The 21,851-nt window shown below is 46.9% G+C and overlaps 1 protein-coding gene across 7 annotated transcripts in view; it reads right to left on the bottom strand.

The window, feature by feature from the left end:
- The window catches only part of IQSEC1 (IQ motif and Sec7 domain 1), a 117,208-nt gene that overhangs the window by 82,648 nt on the left and 12,709 nt on the right, over nucleotides 1–21,851 (bottom strand). Inside the window, exon 1 of one of the 7 annotated variants that reach the window (XM_023533181.1) lies at nucleotides 13,174–14,035. The exons of the other annotated variants lie outside the window; for them this stretch is intronic. The gene's annotated coding sequence lies outside the window, so the exon portion shown is untranslated. Of the gene's footprint in view, nucleotides 1–13,173; nucleotides 14,036–21,851 lie in introns of those variants that run through there. 7 annotated transcript variants of the gene reach the window in all.

Genomic DNA, 21,851 nt, shown 5'->3' with positions numbered 1-21,851 from the left:
TTTGGAATCATGAGATTATGTTATTTCCTATGAAACAATGAAATATAATTAAGCCATTTTTGAGTGATAAAGAAGCATTAAAGACATGTTAGCACCGATTGACCCTTTGGTCTGGATGTAATCAGCAGGGCTGAGAGAGCACTGGGAGAGGAATAACTTTCTCCCAGGTTCCATGTGATGTTTCATATCACTGAATGCTGAATTGATTGCTCACCTGGAATCAGTTCACTCCCCACCTATGGCCTGGGTCTCATACTTCCTGCTTGGTAGGTAGCAGGGATCTGAGAACACACTTTTTGCAGCAAGAAAAAATACCCTCAAGCATGTAATGACTTCATTGTCACCTAAGGCTGAAGAAAGCTTCTCTGGTGCAGCACCAGGGCGCCAGGGTAGGGAGGGGTGGTCAAGGCCCTGAACCCTCTTCTTGGGAACAAGACTGTGCACCTCCTGCATTGTGAAGAGAGAAGGACAGGTCCCCAAGGAGCACCTCTTGCACAACAGGCAGGTGAAGACAGCCATCTTGTGGAATCAGTTATCAAGTCCCATAAAGAAACTGAGAGAGGTTAAATGGTATGACTCAAGGCCACTCAGCTGGTTTTGGCAGAGCTGGGATTCCCTCTTGTGGGCCTTAGACTGATAAGAGCACCCATCCCCACAAAATAAGTGTAAACCTCTAGACCAAGCCAGGGCCCTTTAGGCTCCTCGAGTGGAGCCACAAGGAGCATCACTAATGCAATACAATCCACAGACAAGTTTTGTCACTCTCACATTTTCCACATATGACTGTCATTTATGTGTTAATAGGAAAGACATCAAGGTTTGGAAACCCCTGGAGTGTTAGAAATGCAATTTATAATTATAAGCGCACTATAATTTGTTCAACATGTCAGTTATGTCTGCAGTAATTATTACCCTGGTTAAGGGTAATTCACGTTTAATACACTACCAAGCATGGGGATGGAAAGCCAAGAGTGGGGTTGCTGGGCTTGGACCTCAGTTGTTTTCCTCCAGGTCTTTTGCTTCTGTCCCCCTTCACTCCCCTGCTCCACCCGCTCCTGCTGGAGGGCTATGGTACCTGGTGGGCCTCTCTCATGGGGCTCAGCCCTGCCTACTGGCACCCAAGGAGGAACAATTGGGAACTCCTTCCTGGGAGGCATACCTGGAGGATCCTCCCTCCTACCCTCAGGCGGGGTTCTGTTCTAGGATTGCTTTCGATTTTCCCTGGACAACTTGGGAAAACTAGACCTTCCAGTAAATTTCCTTTTGCTCTAGTCAGCCAGCTTGTTGTATGCTGCTTGCAATCAAGACTAGCTTCTGCCCCTTGGTCTCCCTAAGTGACCACCTGTAATCAGGGATGTTAGTTGTACTAGCAGTGGCAGTAGCTGCCATTTCTGGAGCACCAATTCTGTGCCAGGGGCTCCAAGGGGCTCATATAGGGTGTCTGTAACCCAACCACAGAGAAGACACCATCTACATCTTACAGAAAGAACAGGCTTAGAAGGATCAAATCACTTGCCCAAGATTCAAGATTGTACTCTAGAATGCGAGGAGATGGGATTTGATGCCAACAGATGGCACATGCCATGAGTGGTCCCACCCACTCGGAATCATCCTCTAGTTGGGAAGGTGCTTCTTTGTTCAACACACACCAGTATCTCTGTGCTTCAGCTCTGGTGCCAGGTGCAGAGGCCACAGTGGAGCAGAGGAAGGGATTGCCAGGCTCTGAAGGCCTCCTGGTGACCAGCCCTGGCTAGGCTAACATTTCTTGGGTATTCCCTGTGTGCTTTATACATAATTCGCTGACTCCCCACCCATCCTGTGAGGCCAGAAACGTCAGTATCTGCATTTCACTGATGGGAGGCTACAGAGCGAAGATCTGGACCCAAGCACTCCCCTGCAAAGGGTTGTTATCCTCTGCAAAGGGTAGTTTCACCCAGCTGTCCCCAGGTTGAGCTTAGCAGCAAATTTAGATTGGCTTAAAAAGAGCTCTGGGCACAGCTGATGGAGTAGTCCTCAGAGGGGATAAAAGATAGGTTGGTGGCAACAGCGGGTTGCATCAATCTGGGTACCAGATTGGCCTACCATTGGCCTGACCAGAGCTGTTTCCAACCCCACCTCTCATTGGACTGGGCCCCAATGGTTCAGCCCACCTGCCACTGCTGGAGAGCTGGCACTACCTGTCACCCTGATGGAGAACTGCAGTCTGGCCTTTTTAGCCCCAAGACAGAGCAAGCTGACCCAGTGGTGCCTCAACCTGGGGGTAGGTGCCTAGAGGGAGGCAGCTGAGTCAGCCTTTGTACCTCACCCTAAGCTTCCTTCATTCAAACCTCTTTTTCTTGCCTGCACAACCTAAGACACCCTCCTCCCTGACTCTCCTAGTCATGCAGAGGGAGGGCAGCTGGGTCAGGAAGCAGCGCCAAGGCTAAACCCAATTTCACAGGCATTTCTAACAACATGTCATTGCCCTGCTTCAAATCCTGGCTCCTCACTGCTTAATAACCAAACTTCTTGCCACGTCCTCAAACCTCTGTGGATTTGGCCTCTGCCTGTCTCTGCCCTCTGCTCCAGCATGATACCCAGCAAGTTGGCTTCTCCCCCTGGGCCTTTGCACATACTGTTCCCTCTGCCTGGTATACATGTCTCTCTCTTTTCACCTACTTAACTCTGACTTCACCTTCATGCCTCAGCTCCTTCAGGGAAGCCTTGCCTGACTTCTTTGCAGGCAACTCCTAAGCTATTTCTCCCAGCACATGGTTGATATTGTTTATGGGAGCATTTTCCTCTCCTTAACTGGACAGCTCTGTGAGAATAAGGATCATGTTTGTTGTATTCACCATTTATTTCTGGCTTGAATGCAGTGCCTAGGACATACTAGGTGCTCGAGAAATGAATGGATGAAATGAATGTATTTATGGGAGTTTCTGTCTCAAAATCAGCATATCTTCATAAATAGTGTTCACTTCCTAAGGTGTCAGGCACAGAGGTAACGGTTCTTCAACTTGAGCTCTGGGGGTTATTAACATATAAACTGAGCACAGGAAGACCACGGAGTATAAAGGAGACCCCCCCCATGCCCAGGCACACCTCCTTTGCCAGTGAGCATGCTCAGGGCTGGTTCCATAACAGCATGTAGGGCCCCTGTATGTGAATTTGTAAAAAGTGCCCTCTTCTGGTGGAACACAGATTTTTAGGCCCACGGCTTGGCAAAAGTGCATTCTTCCTTTGCCCACTGCTCTTACACAGTACACAACCTGAACAACTGTACACCGGGTGCACCTGGAGCTCTGCCCCTTTGGGTGACTGTGACCCTTGGTCCCAGCCATCCTCCCGACATCAATAGTGAATTCTGCTCTTCCTTCAAGGGAGCGGGGAGCCTGCTAAGGCCTGGTAAGGCCTTGTAGTCACGCATGAAATACATGTGGCTACATGTAGCCACCTACCACTTTCTTTTCTCAGACCCTGAGAAAGATAAAGTCCTGTCCTCAGCCCTCTGGGAAATTTTTGTGGTAGAGATAAGACACCAGCAGGGCCAGGAGTCACAAGGCATACCAAGAAGATGCCAACAGGATTTAATATTGACTTCAGGTACCTTACAGAGCAACATCAAAACTTAACAGGAAGTTGGTGAAAACCCCAGCCCACATCATGGGCTTTAGCCCAGGTGGGATGGGTGCCATGTGGCTTGCTTGTGTTCTCAAGGAGACAAACCCTCAGTTCTCTCACAGAGGCCACCACATGCCCTGGGCTTCTGTACTGAGCCAGGAGCCAGCAGGAGGCCAAGCTTGGCTCTTGGTCACCCAATGGCCAGCTGGCAGCCAGGCTGGGCCTGAGTCAGGTCCCCAGGCTCCACCTTCTATCCAGACTCAGATCTGCTGTAGTGGGGAAGAGGGGGAGCTAGTCTCCAATTTGGGCCTTTGCTGAGCACAGTAGGACCATTCTTTGCGGCTCAGCTATTCCCATTTGCCCTGTGCCAGGCTGTAACCTCCCCCAAGTCCTGCTGACAAGGAAAATATGGTGCCAGCACCCACAAATATGTGTGCCTTGTGGAAGGAGGCAGCAGCTTTAGCTCTGGCCGAGTAGGTGAATTTAAAGGCCCAGAGGGAAGTCACAGGGTCAGGGCAGAGCAAGCTGCTGGATTTTTTCTTTAAAATATGACAGGGGAGGGATATACTTAAGTATTTCTGATCAGATATCCCAAAATTGCTTTTCATGTTTGCTCTGGGGAGGGTATAGGGGCTGATGTAGTTTTCATTGTATACTATTGAGATGGGATATCACTTGTAAAATTCTTAATCTTTTAGCAGGAAATGAAATGGGACATCTCTTGCAGAGTTCTTAAACCAAACTGGTGACTCAGATCCTCTGGCTATTGATAAGGGTCATCAGCCCATTGTTAGCAGAAATGGTGGGGCTCTTAAGAGTCTGAGAGGGGAGGGGACTTTAGGCCAAAGGTCTTTTTTCACTCTTTAAGAAATATATTAACCAAGCCTGTTTCCCTTTACTCACTTAATAGGCAAATCAATAATAGAAATTAATAGATATATGATTTAAATAATAGGTTTGTATTTTTCCTTGTCTAGGAACTGAGGTGGCTCTTTAGCAGGAAACCCAAGACCCCACCCTGACTGAGACAGAAAGGGAAAGAGCTCCATGAAACCCCTGTAGGCAGGGATTATGGCCATTCTCAGCAGGAAGGAGATTACAGAAGAGACCTCCCATCCCTCAACATCCATACTAATAATAAGGGGGTTCACGACTCTTAGAAAAAAGCTAGGCAGGAAAGTTACTTAGGGGGTTTCAGGTCTGCCTTCAAAGATACTGAGGTCATCCTATCCTAGAAGGGGTCTGCTCTAATTCGCCCACAATTAAGCAAGCTAGAAGGCATTTTTTTTTTTTAACTCACACAAAGAAACAAGTAGCAAAGAATTAGGTACCAGTTTAAGCCAGACACTCACATGTATGCAATGAAGAATCCCTGACGACCTTCAACTCACCTGAGCCTCATTATACTATCATTATAATATGATGCACATGCCCAGAAGTTCATTAATATCATTATAACAGATTGAATTCTGGGAACAAACATGCGCAGAACGCAAAATGATGAAACACTGAGTCCTGTCAATCTTAGTTGTCAATCAAGGAAGCCCACCCCTCTAAGAAAAATAACCACCCACAGCAAATAGGGATAAAAACCCCAAAGGCTTTGTTACCAGGCCTTAGAGCCACGCCTCTCTTGCTCAGGCCCACTTCCACATCTGGAAATGTACCTTCCCTTCTAATAAAACTTTTCTTTTCTACTGTATTTTGGCGTCTTGCTCAATTCTTTGTTCAAGACATCAAGAACCTGGACAACGTGCCAGGAGAGGATCCTCACTCTCCGGTAACACTATTATAATATTAAACATTTCCTAAGCAAATATTAAATTCATAGAAATAAACACATAAATAAAAAGCCCAGTTAGAAAGGAAACAGACTGGAGCTTGGAATTTCAGAGGCTGAGGGGAACTCAGGCACTAACAAAAAATAAGATTTCCTGAGTGCTTCCTGGGAGCCAGTCAAGTTTGAAGCCCTTTTGCACAGGTTGCCTTTCAGCCTCAGAGTAACCTGAAGAAGTGGGTACTATTATCGTCAACTGCCCACTGCACAAATGAGGAGACAGTGTAATTCCTACCCACTAGCCTAGGCTGAGCTGGGCCCAGAAGCACTGGCTCTTGCTTTTGGCCTCTCAGGTACTAGAGTTCTCAGAGAGCCTCAGGGAGCAGCAACCCTGGGTAAGAAACTGGAGGGAGGGTGTAGTATAGCCTGCAACTTCTAAAGTCATGTAGGCAAGCCACTGAGATCCTAAGGGCCTATCCCACCCTCCTGGCCCAGGCCCAGCCTGACCATAGCACCTCTCTAAGCCTCAGTTTCCTCAGCTATTTGGTGAATCTTCCCTACCTGGCAAGGCAGGAGTAAAGATTACCCAAGGTGAGATGCCTGGCAAATGGAAAGTGCTCAGTACATTTCCACTCCCTCCCTTCTCTTCCCTGCCCTGATGACTCCAGGAGCAGGAAGGCTGCGTCCTGCCAGGCCAGGTACTACTCACTGCCTGCAGAAAGTCACCAGGGTCTGGAGGGCAAATTGGAAGCTGGCAGTGACCGCTCCCCACCCCAGCTGGCAGGCCCTGAACACTAAAATAGACAAGAGTCCCTCAGGAGACAGGTGAGCAGAGTACCTGTGCATGTGTGTGAGCTCCTGTGGGCTTGAATGGGGACCAGAGACCTGGCTTGTCCTTGCTGAAGGCTGTGGCCCTCCCCCCAGGGGGCCATCTCCTGGCTCTTGGTTGCCCCAAACAGACCAAGATGGAAAGAACTCAGGAGAGGACATTTTATTTTCCAGAAGTACCCAGAGCTGGGCAGGGAAGACTCAGTCAGGGACCATCCTGGCCCTCCCTTACCTTGGTCCAAGGCCCTGAGTGGGGGCCTCTTGCCACAAACAGCACAGCCTAGTTGGCCTCTGGGGGCCTCCTCTGTGGCCCACGTAGATGAGCTCCCTATCCCCTCCCATAGCCTTATGCAGTGGTCAGCTCAGGTCCTGAGTCTCAGCTTAATCTGAAGGGAGCCCAAGTCAGCTCCAGCCAGATACATGACAGAACACAGCCCAAAGACCTGTTTGGCAGGAGAAGCAGCTGGTCCAGTAGGGGAGGGCTGTCCGTCTGCCCTGCCCTCAGGGGCTGTCCTTGATTACCACACTCCTGCTGGGTCTTCCAGCCCAGATCCTTTCAGTCCTGGGCTCCAGCCTGCCCAAGAAAGGTATGATACATGGCAGGGATAAGGGTTGAGGGAGATAGGGGTGGAGGTGGGGGCAGGACAGATAAGGGAAAAGGACACATTTCTCACCAAATGGTGCTGTACTGACTGGGTAATTGTGTGTGTGTGTGTGTGTGTGTGTGTGTGTGAGAGAGAGAGAGAGAGAGAGAGAGAGAGAGAGAGAGAGAGAGAGAGAGAGAGAGAGAGAGAAGAGAGAAGAGAGAAATGGGTCTCTTATCTCACACTATAAACGAGTTCGATTCCAGGTAGATTAAAGAATGGGAAAGGTGAATATGAGATTCTTATGACTAGAAAGTAGGAAAAATTTTCTTAAAACACACAAAACAATAATAAAGTAAAAGATAGATGTGACTACTTAAATTAGTAACTCTGAAATTAAGATATTCATCTCATGACCACAGAATAAATGAAAAAGGCAAGATATTTCAACATACATAATTGACAAAGGATTAAAATATGGAATACCTAAAGAATCCTCCAAGTCAGTAAGAAAATTTAAAAAACAGCCCAATAAGGGCAAAGACTTGAATAGGCATTTCACCAAAGAGGAAATCCCAATGGCCAGTAAATGTACAAAAAATGCCCAACCTCATCAGCAATCAGGAAAACGCAAATTAAAGCCACAGTGAGAACCATTACACACCCAACAGGTGAGCAGATATGACAAAGACTGACAATAGGGAGTGCCAGTGAGGAGGCGGAGCAGTGGGAGGAAATGACCACAGTGTGGCACTGTTTTATGAAGTTGAAAATGTGCATACTTTACCACCCAGTTCGAGGTATAGGCCCTAGAGAAGTTCAAGCCATTTGTGCTCGGACACGGACAGGTTCAAGAATTGCCCTAAACTGAAAACAACCCACATGTCCATCACAGTAGACTCGATAAATAGACTGTGTGGCCTAGTGAATCAACAGAATATAATACAGCAGTGACAAGGACAAAATACAGATACTCATAACTGGTCGAGTCACACAGTCACAACTTGAAGCAAAAGTAGGTGGACCTAAACAAATATCTATAGCCTAAGTCTATACAGAGAGCTCAAAAATAAGAAAAACAAAATTATATTATAAAAGTTTTTCAGAAAAGTGGTAAGACAGTGAGAACAAGAAGGAAAGTATGTCTTTCCACCTTTCTGTGTGACAGATTACATATCACATTTAGGTACATGTGGTATGGGTGGGGTGGTAACAAGCAGGGACCCCAACCTATAATTGTATTGCCACCAGGTGGTATAACCTTGACATGACAGCCACCCAAGCCACGTAGAGCTTCTGAGCTGGAAGGGCTCCTCCCACTTTCTCATTTCACAGACCAGAACCCAGGATCACAAACAGAAAGGAATTCACCCAGAGCTGAATAGCAAGTTGGAGGCCAACTGGGCCAGGACTGGAATTTAGGTCTCCTGGATCCAAACCAGGGTTCTCTCCTCCTCTGTGTGGAAGAGTTCTTCCTTTGCAAATCACCTTTAACACCAACCATGGCAGCCTTCTTTTTGGCATTTAACACTCTGAAATTCTTTTATTTGCTTACTTATTTATTATGGGTCTCTTGCTGCTAGAATAAAAGCTCCCGGAGAGAATGGTTTCTGTCTATTTTGTTCCTGTGGTATCATAGTAGGTGCTCCTTAAATATTTGTTGGATGAGTTCATGAATGGAACTGACAATTTCTATTTGGACTTCGAGGTCCTAGAAATACTTAATGGCTTCTACGATATCCCCAAAGGAGAAAATGAAAAATAACTATATGACATTGACACGCTTTCACAGAATTATCTCCATAACTGCCTTAGGAGGCTCACATTATCATCACCACCATTTTAAAGAGAAGAAAACTGAGGCTCAGGGAGGTCTGGTGACTTGTCCAAGGTTACAAAGCTAGGAAGTTGAGAGCTTGGATTTGAACCTAAGTCTCAGAGGCAGGCTGGCCCTGAGCCAGTCCACACACCTGAGACTATCAGGATCTGCATATTTCAGCCCCTTCTGTCCCCACACACCCCCTCAACCCTTGTGGGTGCTGATTACAACTTTCAAAGTATTTTCTGGTCTCTTCCAACTTCTTCGGCGCAGGGAGAAGAAGAGATTTGACGAAGTAACATGGAGTCCAGCTCTCTGACCGCCAAGCTTCCCAAGTTGGTGTGGCTGACAGTAATGGCAGCAGCTGCTCATGGATTTGCTAAGACACTCACTTTCCTTCCTGCTCAGCTTTGTATCAAATCCTCAAGGACCCTGGGCTAAGGCCAAAACTTGGTCCTAGTTCAGCATCTGAATAAGCTGAATAAAAATGTTCCCATAATACCCCCAGGCAATTGGCTTTATTAAAACACCCAGACACTTAGCATTTTTAAGAACCTAGATTACCATCCTGATAGCTTTCACCAAGTCCTCAGATAATTTTTAAAATATCATTTAGTTCTGGGAGTCCTAGAGCTAAAATGACACTCCAAGGAATCTAAACTAACTAAAATAAAGGAATCTCCTCTTTGGCCTCAGTTTGCATACTTCCAGTGAAAGAAAACTTGCTACCTTGTAATGCTACTCGTTTCTAGTTTGGATTCAGCTCAGCTGAGCAAAACAAAAACTCACATTAGCCCCCGGTGCTGGGGACTAGGAGGTGCCTCAGCCACCACTCTGCTCTTGGGGAATTCACAGAGACTGTTATCCCAAGATGAGACACAGCACAGGCTAGGATCGAGGCAGGAGAGTTACCCTCGGGTAGTTCCCCTTCCCCTCCAGGATGCAGTTGTGGAATTTTTCCTCAGTCCCTTACTCAGCCCTTTCCCTGTTTTGATTTCAAGAAGGAGACCCCAGTATGTGAAACAAGCCAAGGCCTAGAGACTAGATAGATGGCTTTGGGCCACCTCCTCCCCTCCAGGTAGCATGAGAAACAAGCCAAGACCGGGAGACATGCTAGATACCCTTAAGACACCCCCACCCCTAAGAAAACAAAAGCCCATAATTCAGACAGCTTGGGCATACTCTCTCTCCGAGCTGCCCATACTTTTCTCTTAAGTGTGTACTTTTGCTTTAATAAAACTTGCGCTTTCCTGCTTGCTGTTTGTCGTGTCCTTGAATTCTTTCTCACAGCATAAGACAAGAACCTGGGCACCAGAGCTCTGGGGTTGTGGTCTCTTTGGAATCTTGCGCTGTTGAGCTGTCCAGCATCAGATAATTTAGATTATCTTCTAAAGAGGCAATATGTGAGGCCCAAGCTCATATACAGGGTCATAAGTTCCACTGCAGGCACCCATGGATTTCTGTGGGTCAGCCTGGACTCTGCTCACTTGAGTCTGAGCACTCCTCCCAGAGGAATGGCTCCCTGAGGGTGTCTGGGCACAAAACCCAGTAGTTCTGAAAAGACTGAACAACAGTAGTGGGTGGAAGGCTACACTGCTGGCTTGTGGGGTTGACATCATTGTTTTAATATTATGCTTCTAGAAACTTCATACACATTAATGGATGGATTTGTGGTTTTGCGGATGGAATGGGAAAATATATATGAAAGCCATCCATGACAGGGTCTGACATATGGAGTACATGCTTAAAAAAATACATTTGCTGGGTTTGAATTGCAAACGTGCTGGATTAAAAGACTACACAGACACAGTTCTTTGAAGAGTCATTGAGAACTGGGCTGCCTACATCCTTCTGTTCCAAGTTGGCACTTGCCATAGGAGCTCCACTGAATAGCCCATGGGGAAAGGGGAATCTTGAAGGCTGATGTTTCACCAGGGGTCTAAATTCAGTCCTACCTGGGCTCCTGAACACCGCTCCCCTGTTCAGTGATAGTGGTACTGTGAAGGGATGATGTGGGGATGAATGGGATGAGGATGAACAAGTTTCCAGGTGGCAGGGTGGGGTGTGCATTTCTGCATGATGGGTCCAGTGGGAAGGCAGCTGCTCCCAGAAGCAGGTTTGAGTCATACTTCCCGGTAACAGTGAAGACCATGTTTGAGCAATGGCAGTGTGTGGAACCTCAATACACATGGACCTCATCAATAGGATAGGTCTTCATCCAGCCTCTTTCATACAAGAAACACCTCCTGATAGGAGGGAGCAACCCTACTCCCTACTGCCTAATTATGAAAGACCAGTGGGGTGTGATGAGACATCTTGCTAACCCTCCAGTCATAGCCTCCCTGACCAGTTAGTATTCAGCTCCAACTTGTATACTACAAGAACAAAGGATGGCTGGGCTCTTCTTGGCTAGGGATGCTTAGGTGCTTAGCTTACCTCCACCCCAGTAGTTAGGACACTGGTATAGAGGAAAGCTGAAGACACAATGGGTCCCAGGTCTGGCTTGGCTTTGGCACTCCGTTCTGCACAGTAGGGAAGGGGCATGACTAAAATCTGGGTTGTTGTGGGGCCAGCAGGCATAGGGTGGTGACTCTGGTCATGAGACCCCAAATTACTCAATGTTTGCAAACTGTGTAGGAGCCAGAGTTCCCCACGGAGGAGAGTACCAGTCTTCTTCCTTGTCCCTCCACTGCAGGGACCTCTGTGGGGAACACTGAGTCCTCTGACTGTTCCCCAGGCAGTAGCTCCCCAAGGATGGCCAGATTGCTGGAGAGCTGGAAACAGTATGATGCTGTGTGACTTTGGACTTGTCTTTACCTCTGTCAGGCCTCGGTTTCCTCATCTCTAACAGGGGATTGGCCCCAGGATGCTCCCTCCAGTGCTAATGGGCTGTGGGTATTGTGGCACCCTAAGCACCTCTTAGCTCATCTTTTCCTGCTTCCAGGGGGATCTGGGGCTGTTTCTCTTTTCTTCTTTTGAGCCTAACTGCTGGACTCTGGCCACACGTGGGTTCAGAGGCTTGGCAACCTTGCCAGCCCAAGTGAGGAAACAGGCATAATGTTGGAGGCCAGGGAGAGTGACCAGAGGGCCATTCCTGGGCCAACTCAGTTCAAGGTTGCTCTGAGAGAGCTGCACAAGGCAGCATGCACTATCTTGGCAGGGACTGACCAGAGTGGAGTAGTGGCTCTTCAAAGTACACCACCAGACTCCTTCTCCTAGTCCAGAACAAGTACCCACTCTCTACCAATTATGGAGAATGCCAGGGCAAAATGCACAAAGCTGACCAGGCAGAGCAGACTGTTGCCCTATGAGCTTCATCTTGTGGCAGGACCCAGAGGAGGGGACACCCACTGTTGTTTTTCTGCTCCATTTGCTTCAGGAACAGATCAGTTGTGATGGTTGAGAGCTTGGCAGTTTAAAGTGGCAACCGTCTTGCAGAAACAATGGAGGACTTTCCCAGGGGGAGGGGAGACAGCCTTGACTCACCTCTGCCAACTGTCCATGTCCCACTCCTCCTGCATAGCCCAAGAGCAGCCAGTTCCCGGCTGAGCAGGGGTTTTCCCATACAGTAAGCCCCTGGTCCCAACTCATGCTGGCAGGTGAGACAGTCCTGACACATGAAATAGTTCCATAGCTTCTCAGACCCTGCTGACCCCTGCCCCATTAGAGACAGGGTCGGAAGATTGCTGTGGTTGTTCCAGCCTCCAGCACGGTGGCCTAAACCAACTGCCACCTCTGACCCAGAGGGCCCCCAAGACTAAGAACCAGTCTCTTTCCCACGTGGTAGCAGGAGTGATTGCCCAAGATCACACAGGGGGTCAGGGGTAGGGCAGGCTTCGGACCCTGCCCCTCCAGCCCAGCAGAAGCTCCTGACTCCCTTCCTGCAGTGTCTATCTGCCTCCCAGCGAATTCCTGAGATGCTTCAACCTCCTGTCCGCAAGATCCGAATCCCGGACGGGGCGGCGGGATTTCACCGAAGGGAGGCTGGAGCCTGGAGCCTGGAGCCAGGAGGATGGGGAGACACTGGAGAGAGTGAAGCGGGGCAGGGCTGCTACGCCTGGAGACCCTTTGGGCCTGGATTCACGTTTCCCCGCCCCGAGGAGGCAACCAACTGCGTAGACGCGGAGATGGGGCACCCTGAGTCCCCCTCCCCCAAGCCGAGGAGACTGAATATCCTGCATCTTCACCGCAGAGCAACGCCTACAGAGCCCCAGCTCAGAAAGACCGGCGTTGGCGCTTCGAGTCTTGCGTAGCTCGGGTCCCCATACCCGAGAGCCCTGCGGGCTCTGATCCCCAGCCCTACAACACCGCGACCAGTGTTGTTCCCGCGACTGCGACCTCAAAACCTCCGAGACCCGGCTCCGCAAAGGCGCCTGAAATCACCCTTCCTTTCCCGGGTTCCTGAGAGCTGCTTCTGCGTCCGTGCAGCCGCGGCTTCGGGGACTGAGCTGCTGCCCAGGCTCTCCGCGGAGGGGATATCCAGCCGCAACCTCGGCGCCCCCTGCCCGGGCCTGGCACCGCACCGCTCTGGCCACCACTGCGCGTGTGCCCCTCCGGCCTACCTCCTACTCGCCGGTCCTTCTGCAGCCGCCGAGCTCGCGCTGTCCTCGAGGCGGGCGCGGCTCCAGCGCGTCTGGCCGGCAGGGCGCGGGGGAGGGGATTGTCCTGGGGGCGCTCAGGAGCGGGAGTCCGCGCTGGACCCTCCTGCAGGCCCCGCTACCACCAAGCCGTGACCTTGGCTATGGTCTCTCCGCGCCCCGCCTCAGTTTCCCCCCCTTCGAAAGGTGAGGGGGGACGTCGGTGCCGCCCCAGCCGCGGACGTCACTCGAGTCCGGGCAAGTTGAGGGCGCGCGGGTCTGTGGAGCCGCTGCAGCGGATGGGCCCCGGGAGCGGGGTACGTACAATGCAGGCGCATTGGAGGGAGCACTGTGACCCCAGCATTTCTCTTAGACTCCCAAGACCCCTAAATAAATTTAGTAAACAGCCTCAGGCTAAGTCCTCTGGTTCCTCCCACGGAAAGCTGTAGCTCCGGCCGGCAATGCCCAGTCCCTCTCCCCCAAGACTCTCCAGTTCACAGATGAGAAGACTGAGGCTCAGAGTGGGCAGCCATTGGCCCAGAGTCGCACAGCGCGACAGGGCTGCGCGCGTCCACCCTGGCACCACGCCCCATTAAGTCCTCTCCTGACACGCACTCCTTACAGTTTTGGGAGGAGGATCCCGGCCTGCTAGCAGCACCCTTCATCCCACAGCAAACACTGACTCAGCACTAACTGAATGCTGGGGATGGGCCTCAGTGGCCTGACAACTGTCATAGGGAATGGGGTAGCACAGTCTTAGAGACCCAAGCTGTGGGGAAGAAGTGGCGGAGATAGGAGAGAGGTTGGGCCTGGAAGGGGAAAGGAAGGGGAGGGTGCTCTAGGAGGACTGTACCTAAGATAAAAACGGGGATGGGAATACGTATTTCCTGGTGTGTAGCGGGGAGGAGGCGGGATCTAACAGCCCCGAACATCAGACGGAAAAGAAGCAGCTTCCTTTCGTAAGCAGCGGGGAGCCGCGGATCTGGTTGGAGAAAGAGCGTCAGTATCTCGGCGGTATTTAGCAAGCGCCTCCTCGTGGCCAGAAGGAGGAGAGACAGGAGGTCAGAGGAACTCGGCTGCAGTGGTCCCGCGGAAAGGAAGCTGGCTGAGTGATGTAATGAGTCAGTCAGGAGACTGGAGTCTCTGCCGGCCCTGACACGGATGGCAGTGTGACCTTGGGCCAGGCACTTCCTCTCTCTCTGAGCTTTTGGGAGGGAGTGAGCTTGATTTTCAGCTCTGATAGCTCATGACCCTGGACATTGGGGCCAGATGGAATTGGACACTGGATCCACTAAGGCACAGACAGATCAGAAGTGAGAGGCGGACATTTTGTTTATGAGGTAGAAACTATTATCTCTATTTTACAGACAAGGACACTGCAGCACATAGAGGGTAAGTCATCTGCCCACGCTCACACAGCTGCTAAATGGCCCAGCTGAGATTTGAACAGGCCTGTGAGGTCGCAGAGTCTAGGTGGAGTGTCTGCCCACCTCAGTCTCCTGCCTTGAAGCAGTTATCAAGCATCTCATGTGTTCCTGGGATATACAAGGCACTGGTGACAAATGAAGATGAATAAGGAATGGTCCAGCTCCTGGCGGGTCTTCCTCACCTTGTGGCAAGAGTGAGCCCATGGCACCTTATTAGTGCTCACAGCAAACCAGCCTGTAGTTACCCTGCAGGAAAAACTTTTTGTACAAGCCATGAGCCCCCACCCCAAACCCAGTGTTTCACTATTCCGTATTGTTGGACATTTTGTTTTTGAGAACTATGAATTTTATAATTCCAAAAATATATTTTAAAAGAGCACTTAGAGGAAGAAAAGATGCTCGTAGTTTTAATAATCAAAAATGCTCTATAGAAGCCACATCCTTTAAACAAAGGATGCCAGGAGTGAGTTACTTGGCTGATGGAAGGGAGGTGAGGGAAGCGAGAATGGCAAAGGTTTTAATCTGTTCAGGCTGGGCAATTCCCATTACCTTTCTCAGCCTCATTGCCATTCATCTGTAAAACAGAACTGATAAAAAAAATCCCACCCTGCCTCCCTTCAAAGGCTGTTGCGAGGATCAACTGTGATAATGTGTGACAAGGTTGTGTAAAATCCACTGTGTAAATATTTTTATTCCAAGAAGCCATGAAGGAAAACATTGATTAACTATATAAAAATTAAAACTTCGAAACGGAATTTAAAAATACCACAAAGTAAAAAAAGTCAAATGGTAAACTTAAAAAAAAAAAATCTGCAGCACATATGATGCAGCACAGGAAAATGAGCTGAGAGTTAATTACCCTGATATATAAAGAGCTCTTTCAAATCGATAGGAAAAAGATGACTAACCAATTAGAAAAAAGAGCAAAGGATATGAACAAGAAGTTCATGGAAAGATATTCAATCTCGCATGTATTAATGTATATTAAAGAAATACAAACCAAAACACAACATGCTTGCCATTTTAAAAAATCTACCTAATTGGCCAAAATAAATGAGTTTGATAATACTTTTACTGTTGAAAGTGGAAAAAGTGAGTACACTCAAAAACACTGTCGTGTGAGGTGCAAGATGGTACAAACTTTTCTCAACGGTGATCTGGCAAAACTATACAGCATGCTAATATACACAAAAACCCAAGAACAGTTAACAGAATTCTGTGTAAGAATAAACAAAGAAAAATACCTCTGATGTCCAACAAGGAGGGACTGCATGAAAACACACCAATAACGTTAGGGCTTCGTCCTGGGACAGTAAGGTCTCTGAGACGCATTTCTAGTGACAAATGCAAGGGACAAAAGACTATGTATGATATGATCCCTTTTGTGTATATTTTAAAAGGTCATACATATATGAAAGTCCTAATTTTCCCCCAGAGTATACACACATACCAAAACCAACTGCTATTGGCTACCTTTTGGGAGGACGATGAGGTGTGTGGAACGGGTATGTGAGGAGCTTTCACTTTTCATTTTATACATTTCTGAGAATTAGTTCATTTTTAAAAAGTTACTAGGGGTTATCTGAACATAGGCACTGGCTCATGGGCCAATTAAATCTTCTTTATGTGCATTAAAAAATTAGGTAACTGTAAACTTGTATTAAAAAGTTAAGTGATTATTTTTTATGTGAATAAAAATTATCAGAACATTACCTAAATGAGAGACTGGTTCACCAGGTTATCATTATAATCAATTCATACGATGGAAACCCATGCAGCAATCAAAAAAAAAGAAGTGCCTTCTGCACAAAGACAGATAAGGAACAATCTCCAAGATATTTTGGTCAGTGGAAAGACAAGGTACAGGACAGGTATATGATGTGTTATTTTTTATGTAAAAAATGAGTATAGAATACATGGTGGTACATGCATGCATTATCTCCAACAAAGATGATTAAGAAACTGGTACAGCAGTACCCTGGGGAAGGGCATGAAGAATTGGGGGACAGGGTAGATGGAGACTGGCTTTTCACAGAAATGTTCTATTAAAAATTTTTTGCACTATATGCATATAGTATTATTGTTTTTTAATTATCTCTAAAAAATAATCATTTCCAAAACTGGACATGGAGTTGGAAGGTCTAATTTCTAGGGCCTGCTCTGACATGAACTGGATCACTCCTTGTGTGATCTCGGGGGAAGATCATCTCCCTTCTGAGCCTCAAGATCCCCTCTATCTAGTGGACAGGAAGCCCAAGATAAGATGTGTGTCAAAGCTCCTCATATCCTTGACTCCATACCAGCCTGAGAACCTTCTCACTGGGAGAGCCAATCAGATATGGAAAGGCAGCTAGGGAGATAGGGTGCTCCCCTTTCTTGGATTTGTGGGAGCAGAGGCCAAGGGTCAGCTGCCTTGGGGACACAGGCTTGCATAACTTCTAAGATCCCTCTTGACTTGCCAACATGCTGTTCCCTTTCCTTCTTCCACTTGCCATGCCCCACCCGGAAACTCTTGGTTCATATTTCTTCTCCAGGTTACCCATGGCAAAAGTCCCATCTGTCTGGATAAGAGATCAGTCTTGTGGACCTGGGACAGGTGACACAACACTGGGAATCCATGTGGGCCTGATATGTCAGTAGGGACCAAAGCCTCATGTTGGGAAACAGAAACATTCTCCCGACCCAGAGATCGGCCTTGGCCTCAATCCTGTTCCCTTCCCCTTCCACAAGCAGCTCTCTAAGCCCATGGCCTTTCTGGTTCATCCGCCTCGCCACCCCCGCCCACCCATCTGCCATCAGTCATCACCCAGAACTTTCTTTGGTTCTCCATTGCCCACCAATCCAAGCAGATGCTCTTCAGCTGGACATTCAAGGTTCTGCACTTTCTGGTCTCAATTTACCTGACTTGTGCTTCCATTTGTTCATGATTGTCCCTTATTTAAAACAATTTTTCAAATTCAAGCATATCCCTTCCCTGCTCAAAACCCTTTTACGGCTCCCTGTGAACTGGAAGATAAAGTCTAAGCTCCTCAGGCTGGCATTCAGAACTGGTGTCTGCCTCCCTGCCTAGCTCTATCTTCAGCTGCTTTCCTCAAAGTCAAGCTTTAATTAGTACCTGTTGAGTGCACAGGGCTATTTCATGACAGAGTATTTGCACGTACTATTCTCTTGGTTTCCTCAATATATATGGAGTTCTTACAAATCAGTAAGAAAAACAAATGAACAACTCAAACACATCCGATTTAACTATGTAGTTCAGGGGGAAAAAATGTAAATGGTCTATAAACATACAAAAAGATGTACAACCTCATTTATAAAGAAACACAAATCATAATGATAATATACCATTTTCACCCATCAAATTGGCAAAAATTCCTACAACGTCCATGTCTCTTTGTTAGCTAAAGTCCAAACCTATTCTTTACATCCAGCTGCAAAAATGTCACCTCTTCTAGACATCTGGGCTTCCACAGTGCCCTGTACATCCTGAGACAATGCTTAGAAGAGGGCTAGGCACATAGCAGAAATTTAGTCAATGTTAGCTATTAATAACAAAAATAACAACTGCCACACTGTTCTATAATGATGAGCTAATGGGTCTATTAACCTCATGAAGGTCCCTAAGGGCAGAGATGGAGTTGGATTCACCTGTGCTTTGCTGGCATCAGCACAGGGACTGCTACAGACATGTGCCCAATAAGTGGATAAGCAATGGGGACAGGTAAAGTACATGAGGCTGAGGAAGGCTGACGCCAGAAACCAGCTCTTGGAAGCTGTTCTGCTGGGAAGAGTAGATGCTGTGGAAGAAGGGAGAGCCTGAAAGGAGAGCCGGGTGGTAGGCACAGGTCCAGGCACAACCTCCAGTAATTGGTGTCCACTCTGTCTCAGGCAGGCACTGTGCTGGGCTCTTTGCCCACGCTATTTCTATTCCTGACAATTCTTCAAGATGGGTGATGCTCCCTCCATTTTACAAAGAAAACTGAAGTTCTGGAAGGGTGGCTTCCTAAATGGCTCTTATGACCCCACACTGCCTCTGTGCTGGTTTGTGGACATTCACAGGTACATGGCTTTGGACATATTACTTTCCCTATTTGAGCTTCTACTTCCTCATCTGAGAAATGGCTATACATTAAGAATTTCTCAGATTTAAGAATTGGTGGACACCTAAGAATACAGTTTGTAAGATTTCACTTTAAGGACCACTGCATCCAAAGTTAAATGCTGTTACACTGGAGGATTCCTCAATAAGCACACAGTTATAAACACGATAGGAAAGGCAGCCACAGAAATCAGGCAGCAGAATGTAGTTTCTAGAGAGTTATTCAGGCAATCTAAACATGCTGTTGTGAAAGTAGGGGAGGTTGTCATTTTCGTTAAAATATTTTTAAAATTGTCTAATGGTCAAATGGACAAAGGTGCCAAGACAATTCATTGGATAAAAAGAGTTTCTTCATCAAATATCACTGGGACAGCTGGTTATCCTCTTGAAAAAGAATGCATTTAGACCCCTATTTCCTATCATACACAAAGTTAACTCAATCATCAAAAAATAAATGTAAAGATTAAAACTATAAAACTCTTAGAAGAAAACAGGAGTAAATCTTTGTGACTTTGGGTTAGGCTATGATTTCTTAGCTATGACACCAAACACACAAGCAATAAAAGAAAAGAAATTGATATACTGGACTTTTGATAAATTCAAAACTTCTGCATTTCAAAGGACACTAGTAAGAAAGTGAAAAGGTAAGCAACAGACTGGGAGAAAATATTTGCAAATCATGTAACCAAAAAGAGACTCGCATTTAGAATATAAAAAGAACTCTATGGCTCAATAATAGGAAAACAATACAATTAAAAATGAGTAAAAGTTTTGAATAGACATTTCACCTAAGGAGATATATGACTAGCTAATAAGCACATAAAAAGATGCTCAACATCATTAGCCATCAGGGAAATGCAAATCAAAACCACAGTAAGATACCAACCACTTCACATCCATGAGGATGGCTAGAATTAAAAACACAGACAATAACATGTGTTGGTGAGGATGTGGAGAAATTGGCACCCTCATACATTGCTGATGGAAATGTAAAATAGTACAGCTGCTGTGGAAAACAGTTGGGTGTTTCTTGAAAAATTAAACGTAGAGTTACTATATGACTCTGCAATTCCATGCCTAGGCGTCTATTCAAGAGAAATGAAACATATGTCCACATAAAAACTTGTATGTGACTGTCCATAGAAGTATTGTTCATAACAGCCAAAAAGTTCAGCAACTGGGGAAGCAACAAAAGTGTCCATCAACTAGGGACAATAGGTAAACAAAATGTAGTCTATCCAAAGAATGAAATGTTATTCATCAATAAAAAGGAATGAAGTACTGACACATGATACAACATGGATGAACCTTGAAAGCATTATGCTAAATGACACAAGCAAGACACAAAAGGTCAGATACCGTGCGATTCCATCTATGTGAAATGCTCAGAAAGGCAAATCTATAAAGACAGAAAGTAGATCAGTGGTTGTTGGGGGCTAGGGGTGGAACAGGAGAGTGAAAGAAAATAGACAGGTTTTTATTTTTTCAGGATGGTGGAGATAATTTAAAATTGTGGTGATGTACTAACAATTATGAAATTATACACTTAAAATGAATGAACTTTTTTATAGCAAACAAATTACACCTTGACAAAGCTTTAAGAAAACATATGATGATTAAATGCAATGCAAGATCCTAGATTGGGCTAAAAACTTCACATAAAGGACATTATTGAGACAACTGGTGAACTGTAACTATAAATTGTATATTAGATTCTAGTATCATGTCAATGTTAAACTTCCTGAATTTGACTATTGGACCATGGTTACATAAGAGAATGTCCTTGCTCTTGGGATATATATGCTAGTATTATTCAGGAGTAGAAGTCATCATGGTGCATGTTTGCAATAACCTCTCAAATAGTTCTAAGAAAATGAGAAATTTTGGTGAAACGTTACTAATGATGAATTTGGGTGAAGGTGTATGTGGGAGACTTTTTTTGTATTACTCTTGCAAGTCCTCTTGAAGATTGAAATTATTACAAAATAACTCTTACAACTCAAAGAATTCACACACAAAAATCCGTGGACCCCCAAAAGGAGAAAAAGCACTGATCTAGTTGTGAACACAGCTCTCATAGGGTGTGCCCCTGCTCATCACATGTCTGTGGGACCCCCAATAGACAGAAGGCAGGGTTAGGACACATGCCTTTGTGACCCCATAGCATTCATTCATTCATTCACCCAGCAAGTATTTATTGAGCACCTACTATGTGCAAGGGATCAGATGTGAACCACACACACCATCCTTGCCCTTGTGGTGCTAATGTTCACTGGGGTGGAGGGAGACAGAAAAGGATGTGGAAACCCCTCAGCTGTGCCTGGCCCCTAGCTCTCACTAGATACAGTGACTCGGAGGGCAGATATTGGTGTCTGAATCATCTCTGTTCCCCTGGATTATAAAAGTGTCAAGTTCTGTTCGCACACATCAAAGAGGATCACAGCTTTGAACTCTGGGGCCTACGGCCTAGACGGAACAGGCAGATATGCTGGGCACCTCAGATCAGAAGAGCTCAGAACATAACCAGCAAGAGTGGGTGGCAGGGAGAGTAGTTGCCAGCTGTGAGTAGGAAGGGATGAAGGGATGGGGGCACCTCGCTCTCCACCTACCTTACCCACTACATTGGTCAACCCTCCAAATCCCAAAGGAGAGCTCAATTCTGGATCTCCATTCTGCTGCTGCCACTTTCCAGCTGGCAAGGAATGTGGATGAGTCACTTGGCTTGCCTCAGTTTCCCCATCAGCAAAATAGGGTGGATAGTCCTAGCTCACAGGATTGCTCTGAGAATTAAATGAGCACACAGTTGGGCTGGATGCACAGTGAGCATTTAGAGAATGGCTTGTCACTGAAAAGCCCACCATGACAACACGAAACACCAGAAGATATCACAATCTATGTAAAGAGCCTAACAGTGCCCGGCACACACAGATGCTCCACAAACAATAGCTGTTATTATTTGTGTGCAGAGGCCAGAACCTAGTTTCCCTTTCCTGCAATGAGGGTGTGGGCAGAATGCCCTTTGATGTGGTGTGATGTCACTAGGGAGGTAAGGCTTTTGCCTGGGAAGTCTTAGGGCTGAAAAGGAAGTGAGGAATGGCTGTTGCCCCATTCAGTCCACTCCTGACCCTTGCCCTAAG

The sequence above is a fragment of the Pteropus vampyrus genome, unplaced genomic scaffold (genome assembly GCF_000151845.1).
Source record: "Pteropus vampyrus isolate Shadow unplaced genomic scaffold, Pvam_2.0 Scaffold97, whole genome shotgun sequence".
Classification (NCBI taxonomy): Eukaryota; Metazoa; Chordata; class Mammalia; order Chiroptera; family Pteropodidae; genus Pteropus; species Pteropus vampyrus.
The sequence above is the reverse complement of the archived record's forward strand: the minus strand, read 5'-3'. Positions and strand labels throughout refer to the sequence as shown.